The sequence below is a fragment of the Pinus tabuliformis genome, chromosome 9, assembly GCF_031772625.1.
Source record: "Pinus tabuliformis cultivar Carrire ecotype Pingquan chromosome 9, CPIR1, whole genome shotgun sequence".
NCBI classification, from domain to species: domain Eukaryota; kingdom Viridiplantae; phylum Streptophyta; class Pinopsida; order Pinales; family Pinaceae; genus Pinus; species Pinus tabuliformis.
In genome coordinates, this window is record NC_142307.1 from 1,635,486,289 (window position 1) to 1,635,497,188 (window position 10,900).

The following is a 10,900-nucleotide window of genomic DNA, read 5'->3' on the forward strand; positions in this document are numbered from 1 at the left end:
TATCAATTGGCTAAAAAAAAGTGTTGCTTTCTGTATCCTCATAATGTGCTATCATTTCATCCATAAAAATAGCCCAAGTGACAATTTGTTTACCAAAGCAAAGCCATCGATACCATACAAACTGATTTGTTTCTAAATATAAAGTTGGAATGCGCACCTTTTGTGTGTTTTTCACATTATGGAGATCAAAATATTGCTCCATCTATAGTATCGATGTTCTGGGTTCCTTGCCATCAAACTTCCTCATAGCGATCTTTGGAACATGGTGGTTCTTCAATCCAACATTAGAGTCTATGAAATCATTATTAACATTTATTTTATTCTCATCACGAGTTTCCTTTATTACCCTTTCGCCACTAGTAAGAATTTCTTGTAGAAACTTTGTTAAATCTATCTTCAAATAATCCATGCTTTTCTTTAAATCATCCATCTTAGCTTCCACACCATCCATCTTAGCTTCCATGTCATTAATCTTAGCTTCTACACCTTTCTTTAAACCATCCATATTAGCCTCCATGCCATACATATTAGCTTCTACATCTTTATTTAAACCATCCATCTTAGCATTTGTTACTTTTTGTGTGAGTGAAATTTGTTGCACTTGGTGTCATAATTTTGATATATCATGTTGCATTTCTTCCTCTTCTTCATGAATCATGCTAGATATTTTAGGTTTCTTACTAGGTGTTTCCATTTTCTTTCTTCGGGGCATCAATTAACATTAATAATGCTTCACTATGCCCTTTGAATTCCTTCAAACTAATTTTTCAAACCAAGCTTATGAAAAAATTTAACAAAAGCAACACACTGTTTCTCACTTTGTAGGAGCTCAATATTGCATTTAATGTATCTCTGTAATTTTGGATCTCCAAGGTCTAAAATTTCTTCCTGGGCTAACCCTCTTAGTAATATTTCTAACCCCGCAATTCCGATCAAGATTGGATTCTCCAATGAAGAGTTATGCCAAATATCCCACGATGACTTGAGTATGGACTAGTTCAATAGAGTGAACTTGTACGACGTGCCGTGGGTAACTGTTTCAACCTTAGGTTCTGAAAATGATATCCAAAAAACTAAGATCCATCCTCTTTCTATAACTTCTTACAAAAATTCAATCTGATGCTTAGAGCGAACATTATGACGAGTTTTCCAAGGTCACCTATTTGGAATGTAATTTAGGGGTCTAAAAAACCCTACCTTCCTCAGGTTATATCTCCGAAGATATAGTGAGACTAGATTTGAAATTTAGGCCCGAGGTTCAAACTGGTTCCGTCTCAAATGGGGTTTTTTTTTTCTTATGAAAATTTGTAGAGAAAATGTTATAGCACAAATACCACAATGACCTATTTGGAGCAGTAAAATCATAGAATCCAAAGCTCTGATACCAAATGTTATGAAGCCAACTCACAAAAGGTCCAAAATATAGATCAACGCCTTAGAAATAAGCCTCTTCGAGGGGGAACCTCTTTTACATTACACAAATGAACAATTCTTAGATGAATCAAATGACAAAACCTACTTTCTATGTTTAGGAGTATAAGGGGTCACAATATAACCAAAGTCGACCTAACAATAATAATATAAAGGCACACAAATAACAATAGTGGGATTCTATGGGGCACAATAATAACAATAAGGGATACAATGACAATAGTAATGGGGGAATCACTAGTATTATACGGACCTAACATATCTTCTTATGTTTTTCTGAGGTTGGTGCTTCAATAAAGTTGCAGCCTACCACGAGTAGAACTTACATATTTTGAGGGTGGGTGACTCTAGTAGCGTAGAGCCTACAAATCTATTTAATGAATTGAAGCATGAAAAGAAGAATAATTTGTTGTTTTCACCTATATGGTTTTCCATGTAAAATATTGTGTCTCTTTGTGTTTGATGTTGTCAATTCTTGATATGTCAATCATGTGATGATGGCTTTCTGAGTCATTTTTATATGTGTTGATATGATGCAAATGGTTATGGTTTATTTTTATAAAATTATTTAAAAAACATGTGAAACTATAAATTTTCTCTTACAGTGATTCAACCCCCCATCTTAGTATAATTTTTGGTACAACATTTGTTTCCTATAGCAGGAGCCCATGGAGCCCACTTTGAAAAACCACACACACAATGGTAAAATTCATGTTATATGTTTTAAGATATTCCCATCTCTTGCTTCACATTACCTATGCCCCATGCTCCTATCATTAAAGCATAATACCTTACAAGCAGACCTACAATGGGACTTGAATGTTTCTATTAAATCACACCAATATCCCTATCTCACATCTCCCATTAATCTATGGCTCTTGAAAATTCAAAACATTACATTACATATATGTATTGGGGAATTAGTCCCTTAATGACATGGCCTTAAGCTCCATATTGGCATCACGTGGCCCCATAGGGAGCTTCCATGTGCTACCTATTTTTGGCCAAATAATAACATAAAAGTCATTTTTCTAACTACCACGTGTCCCTGCCTTAGGGAGACATGTCATCACTCTACATGTGATATTTTCCACAATGGCGATTGTCATCTCAACTTGGTCAAACTATGCCAAAATTCCGGTTTTTCATATGCTTTCACAAAACATTGTCTGAAAACATATCTAAGCAAGTTTCCATTTTCAAAGCCTCAAAGAATGATAAGTTCAATTCTCTATGTTATACATTCACCAACAAAATGAAGGTTATTTTATTTTAAACTTATTTTCCTTCCATTGGATGGAAATAGATAGGCTTTGAACCACTTCACATTCACAGTTACAATTAAAAACTCTGGGAGTAAAAATAGGGTGACCACTTCTAACCAATTTGTCATTTTGTTACAATTTCCATTCACGAGCAGTTATTCTCTTAAAAACCCTTCCAAATCTTGGATGAGGTAAATATTGGAATTGATCCAATTGGTGTTTATTATTTTGTGGAAAAATTAGCATATATGTGAATACATGTTTGTCAAGCACCTCCACATGCCTTACCCATTTTTGTCTATGACATATTAACTTGTAGTGAAATAACTTATGAGATAGTTGAGATATGAATTTCCTACAACTTGCATAAAAGATCAAAGAGAATTTTTCGAACTTTTCCCATACACATTGACATTTATACAATGGGAAACCCCACACATGACAACGAAGAATTATTTAATTTCCATGTCATTAAGTTAGCCCAAAATCCTTTATAACATCATGACACTTTAGGGATTGTTGGAAAACATTGCATTGTTGTTAGCATGAAAAATTATATATATGAAATCTCCTCCTTTGATGATATTATGATGAAGCCTAATAGAAGGCTTAAGAGCTCACTCTTGATCAATACCATATTTTCCTTGCGTATGAGGAATAAGGAAAGGAATCATTTGCTCTAGTTTTATAGCAATCCACTATAGAAGCCTAGGATGTAAATGCTTCCACATCCAAAGCTCAAATAGTCATTCTAGATGAAGATTCAAAATACATTGAGCAGTTGTTTGTATAGGTTACCAATGACCTCATAAAAAAGGGGAATTATTGAAAGGTTTCCACCACAACCAAAATACGTCAACGATGGGATAAATTCCTAAAGAGTAATATAAGCATTCCTAAGTAGAAAAGGGATCTCGAAGCTCATCCTAAGACTTCTACTCCTGAAATACAAACATAGCAACAATCAGATACTCCTTCCCATGCCAAAAATGACTTATTCACCTCTAAATTCTTATTCAAAAATACCATTACTATTTTTCATAGTAGCAACTCACTGGAGGAAATAATGGTCAATTTCCTATCACCTATTGGAATGGAGTATATCCTTACATTGAATTTGTAATTCAAATTTCAGAAGAAGGTTGTGATTAGAAGAAACCCAAAGAAGAGGAAATATATTAATGAAAAGGAATATATAAAGGTTGCTCCACAGGTAGTATAGCATGGATCAGAATTAAGTGAAGAACAAATATTTAAATAGTTATCTCACTCTATTATAGCTTCTACAAATGCCAATATCTTTCGTGTTATGAGGCTAATGAAAATTATGGAGCAAAATGATGCTAAATTTTTTTTATTGGCACAACAATTTTCTCGGTAAGGATGTCAATTTCAAGCACATTTGAAACTATGAAATTTTGAATCTCAACAATAGAATACCCAAAAAATGGAAGAGTTAAAACAAAAATTGAAATATGAAATTGATTAACTGCAACTTGAGATCTAGGTCACAATTCAACGAAATCATGATCAATTGGTTGAAATTAAATTGAAATATAGGAAGAAACCAATAATGAACTTGCCTTGGAAAGGTTCAAAAATGAATCCATTGACACCAATCAATAATTCCTTCATGTACATGAACAATTGTATAAGAAACTATGTCTAGCTCAAGCACAACAAAACCTGGTGGATACATTATTCAACAATATGCTTAACAAGGAAACATAGTATTGGGAATAATAGATGAAACTAACTAAGATGATTTGCTAGATGTTGAGAAAAGAATCACCCTTGGCCTCCATGAAGTAGTATGATGCCAAAAATAGTAGCCTTGAAATTTTGGAAGGCTTAACTACATAATTCTAAAGAGTAGATTAAAATTTCACAACAAATTTGTTCCCCATTACTGAAATATGTAATGTAGGTAGTCAAATATATAGTGATAAAACCAAAGGTTACAGAGAAAAATCCACTACAAGTAGATCAACTAATAAATTAGGTTAAGGAAACACAGAAAAAATTCAAAATAAGATTAAACAAATTCACAAGATTAACCTAGCCTCCATTTGGAAATATTTGGTGAACCCACATAGTTACTTTGTGATGACCAAATTAATTACTAAAATAATAGAAAAAATTCTAGCTATTGAAGCATGTGTATTCGAGTGGCAGGTCAATGTCTAGCACAATAATCCTACATAGCTTGCAAAGCTTCTAGATGTTTATTCACAATGGAAATCATCCAATGAGGCTTCTTTTATCATTACTCGAATGGGATGAAGGCTTATTATTTTCTCAAAATGAAAACAAGCTTTTTTTCCCATTTTTATTTTAATTTTTAAGTTGTTAAGTTAGTAAAACATGTGGAGGATATTTGTCCCACATTTTGTAATATTATTTAAACACCAAGATGAAATTGAGAAAAGTGTTCTGATTTTTTCTAATAAAGTAGACTTTGTGCTATTATAAATTTTATATTTTTTTATTATAGTTTTGTACCATTATGATTTCATGTTTCAATGAGATCAATAAATTATGGTAGTGCTTCTTTAGTGGTCTTACTCATTTTTCATTGAAACTAAAACATTCCTTCTTTATTTCTTTTATATCATATCATTGAAATTAGTTACTATTCGCTAGTCATTCATTTCTATTAAGAAATTTAGGAAATAATATATGTACATATGAAATTTGTGGATTAATGAAGTTCATTTAACTATTTAAATGAATTATGGTTTTGTTTATAGTTTTTCTCTTTTAATTAATAAGCTTGTAGATTTGTATTACATGCTTGTTTTTTTTCCTTTTATTTTACATACACAAAATGAGATAATATATATATATATATATATGCTTAATATGTAGTGATATTTTTAGATTAATTTTATTTATCTTACTTTCATTTGGATGTAATTGCAAGATTATTTATATTATTCCATTTAAATACATTTAATTTACTATTCTTTGTAATAAGAATCCTTTCGTTGAGCAAATTTCATTACTAGAAATGGGACCCACATACAGGTTAAAGCTTCTACACTAAACATAAAAGGGTCTCATTTAGATCTTCACTAGGTGATTTTTCTAATGTTGATCTAGTCAATTATGGTCGTCAACATTTTTGCATTAGAAGGAAGGCCTTTTGATGGTGTATGGCACCAAAATCCTCTAAGGAAATCAAAAGTGTTCTTAAGAGACAAAATTCATTGCCCTAACCTCCTACTACCACTAGTACAAAATAACTAATTAACTACTAAAAAAGTGACTAAAATTTGCATATAAATGATTAGTTTTTAGTTGGTGACTAATAATAGCCAATTTACAGTATCTTATAATGTGACCTACTTTTAGTTGTATTTAGCTTAGTCACTAATTGATTGTCTCAATTTTATCGTATAGTAGTATATTTAGTCATAAATTTGGTCATAAATTTAGTTATTGATTTAGTCATTAATTTCCATAATTAATGACCAAATACACAACAAAATATACTACTACATGATCACTCGAGAAAACCAATTAATAACCAAAGAAATATGAACAAAATTTTGGTCGCATTATAAGATACTATAAATTAGCTACTAATAGTCATATATATGTAAATTTTATTCATCGTATGAAACCAATTAATGAACAAAGAAATATGGCTAAATTTTGGTTGTGTTATAAGATACCATGAATTACCTACTAATAGTCGTATACATTCAAAATCTAGTCATCATTTGTAATAACAAATTTATCATTTAACAAATTTTTGTTAGCTTCATATTCATTATATAAATGACTGATTTAGCAGTTTATATTCATTTCATTTACTTTCATTAATAATAATTATAAACAACTAATTTAGTTGTTGTATACTCATTTTATTTGTGTTCATCATTAACCAATATTAACTATTAATTTAGTAGTTTTAGTTTTAAATTGATTTTCCGTGTAAATTATTAATCAATGTAAATTAATTAGTATGATTTTGCGACTAAATTAAAAAAATGTCATAAAATGTACATTTTCACCTAATATGAAAATGCAAAGTTACATATCTTAATTACAATAGCTAATAATAGCTAGTACAACTATAAATAATTTCAACCACAAATTATATTATATGAAATATCAAGTATTACAATATGAGTTTCCAACTTAATATTGGTTCGACTATAATTTACACACAAAATATTGTTTTATCACCTCAAACAATTATCATTTTTTGTCAAGGCATTACAGGTGAAGTCACCAACTCCAAAAATTTGACCGACATTTTGCACAATATCGTCTTTAAGGGCATCAATCAACCAATTCTTTTATCTCTCCTTCTGCATTTGTTGGTCCAGTGTTATTGTTCTCTTCTTTCTTCAATTCCCGCTTCTTAACATCGATACTGAATTTTTCTTGTGAAAATGAAAGAAGATACAATGCAAAGTATAAGACATGAAAGATGATGAACAATGAAATATAAACTAAAGTAGACTATAAAATATTTATATGACATATACCTCAACATCAACAATGTCAATGCCATTTTTCCCCAAAAAAGAAAGAAACTCGAACAAGTTTTCTTCAGTTGGGCAATAGTGGCCACCATGTGACCGGATGACCTGTATAAAGAAAGAAAATAAAATGTCTCCATAGAAAGCAATACATTACAAACATAGTATTCAACCTTTAAGAAAAGCTTAGGCACAATCATGCCAACTAAGTTACATGCTAAAAAGCTCAAATTGTTGATAACTTTTGAAGAACTTGTGGAGTGCTTTGTAGTTGACTTAGTGATACAATCTTTGAAATTTATTTTGATTGGCTTTCGAGTTTTTTCAATGTAGGATTTTGCACAAAAGTTATATACTTAAATATTTCGCAAGGTTTGAAAAAAATTGCAATATTCCTTTTATAAATATTATAAATATGATAATGAGTATACCATGGATATACACGAGGGAAATTAGTGTTAGGAGTGGGATAGTGGAAGGAAATGTTATTGATTTCAAATAGAGGGGTAAGTGAAAGTCTTTGAAAATTTTAGGGACGGATTAGTTATTGGTAATGAAGGAGTTAGCGACATGGCCTATTTTCTCTTTGAAAGCTCTAAATGACTTGAGTAATAAAGACTTTATAAAAGATTTTAGCTAAGTAGTAATAAGAATGATATATATATATGTGAATTTCTTATCATACTAATTATAGATGAAAACATAAAAAACAAAACAAAACAAAACATTTTCATTATTTTTAAAACAATTTAAAAATAAATGTAAATATTATTTAATTTTTTTTTTTTTAATTTCATTTATATTTTAATAGTAATAAAATATTAATAAGTAGCTCAATTGAAATGTATCACCCCAACTACATAAATGTAAATATTATTTAAATTATTAACTTTTTTAATTTCATTTATATTTTAATAGTAATAAAATATCAATAAGTAGCTCAATTGAAAAGTATCACCCCAACTTAATTGCCTATTTCTCTAAATACAAATATATATGTAGATATAAGTTTAACATTTTAAAACTACTTCTTAACTTAATTTAAAAAAAAAAAATCAATTATTAAAAATTTTATATTTACAAACTGTGCATTCCATTTTTATGAGTACGAAAACTATAAAAAAGAGTTCTTTTAATGAAAATAAATGCATTTATAATTGAAAATGCAACCAACAAAAATGAAAATGAATATTTCACATGATGAAGGTAATGTCATAAAAAACAATTGAAGAGATACCCTCATAATGTGGGCACTTTAATTAGTATGTCAAATTGTTTGCCATCATAGTGGAGGTGATTGTCAGCCAAGGATCGACCTCATTAAACAGTTGGTGACCATGTGTGGAGTAGATAGGCTTGATCTCAAATTTATGTTTACAATATCAATCATGTGGTCTGCACGATGTGCTACTTAATTTCCTGCACTGAGTTCATCAAATAGTTTTCAAAATAAAAATGAATCCTCACACGAATGAATTAAAAGTGAGTAAAAAGGGAGTAAAGTATAGTTACTGCACTTTGAATTGGGAGTATATAATCAGTGGCAACGCCGCCCTTTCACAATTCTTTCCAATCCCCCAAAGGGAGTCTTTATTTTTCTTTCAACATCACTTATTTCACAACATATGGAACTTGTGGGCTCTTCAAAATAGGCTACCTTACCTTCCTTACCAGCCATAAAACACAACACAAGTACAAGCCTCAAGAATATATCAAACAACACTACCAAACGCTCTCCATCCACTCTAAATATAGGGAAGAACCATTCACAAAAAAGGTTAGTTTAGTCTAAACGAATGGAAATAACATACCTAATTGACAAGGGCTTATTCTAGTCTTGGATTCAATGTTGGACTTTATGAAGCAAATATAAAATCTATGGCTTGAATATGAAATTTACCATATTTGGTTCATGCAATCCACACAACCTTGAAACAATAATTTTAAGTAGGACATAACAATTCTATTCAAATTTTATTATTTATATTCATTTGAAATGAAATAAATAAAACCCCAAAGAAACAGTGTTATGAATGCTAACCATCCTACAAAGTTTGTTAGACCATCCAAGGGAAGCACTTTTCATCCCAAAGAGAAACTCCAAATGAAAAATTAAAAATTTAAAGATAATAATAATAGCACAGTCGTGGAGAACCTAAACCAAGGGATTCAACTATAGGACAAGCAAGAGCAAGGCTAATCTAGTTAGATAAGACTCAAACTACCTCTAATAGGTGGAATTTTTGAAAGAATGTTTTAAATCAAATGGGGCATCCTAAAGATAGTGCATATTTTAAAAATCAAAATTAGAAAATAGGCCATGAATAAGTTGTTAACAACTTTGATAGCATATGCTATCAAAAAGCCATTGAGATTCCATTTCATGATTAAATTGCATATTTTTCACTTATCCACTATACTGTACTAACAGGGCCAACACTTAGTTCTTTCGATAAAAGTTAAAAAATTTACCCTCCAAAAGTGTTCTTGTGTCCCTATGAATTCAACCACCCCTAAAAAAAATATAGAGCTTCTCCATTGAGCATCCTACTATTAGCGGCTCACTAAAGCATTTTGACCTGCTAAAATCTACAGTTACTAGTTATAAATCAAATTTGAAGGAAAATCATTACCAAAGATTCCTAGTTGTAAGTACCGTATTTCTTGCCTCTAAAATTATTCTCCTTTCTTATGACTCACTGTAGATCTTCACTTGAATGGTTTGCATTATAAATATGTTATGACTCTTATTATCAACCCTTAATATACTTGGCATCTTTGGTAAGAGAATACCATGATGAGATTTTTTTTATTCAAGTCTAAATGGAATTACAAAGGGCTATCTTGTGAAGCTTGGAAAGGGAAGGTTTCAAAGTAATTGATGTGTCCCAATGTTGAAGAAAATAACATTTTCATCATGTTGAAGAAGGCCCTCAACCTTAAAGTTGATAAAATGTGTCAAGAAGAAAGCATTTTTGGCCCTCAATTTGAAAGTCATGAAGAAGAAAGTGAATAAAAATTTCCAAGTTCAATGGAATTTGAAGAAGAAAGAATTTTTGGTCCTCCATTTGAAAGTGATGAAGAAGAAATTAAAGAAAAATATCGAAATTCAATGCAAGGTAAAATTCAACTTCCAAGCATAGATCTTGAAATATTCTCAAGCAAGGTAGATTTTATATAACCTATGTCCAAGTCCATCCCTAATACAAGCCCTTGTTTGTTAAAGGCATAGACCCAAACTTTGATTTTCATAAACGAATTGAGTAATTTTGGTAAAAATTTGGGAATTTCTTATAGAAATTTGTCACATGACGGTTTTGGTATAAATTTGGGAATTTTAGATAAGAAGATTACAAGGAAAAATAATAGAATATCATCAAGAGGAAAGAAGAGAGAAACAAATTACTCGTCCTAAAAATCAAAATCAAATGATTAAAAAGAGGAAATACTCTTGTTCAAAATTCAAAGTTTGACCTATGATTTTGGTTGAATTTGAAGACCAATCTATTGTTCCTCATGGAATATTATCTATTTGTAAATCATTTAAAGAAATTGTTGGACAAATTATTACAAAACTTGAAAGTAAAGATGAATGTCATTAATTTGAACCTAAGATAAAGAAAATTGTACTCGATACAAACCTTACCATCATCCTAATCGCAAAATTCACCACGTTAATAAGACAATCTATTGGCATCTAAATAGGCACCA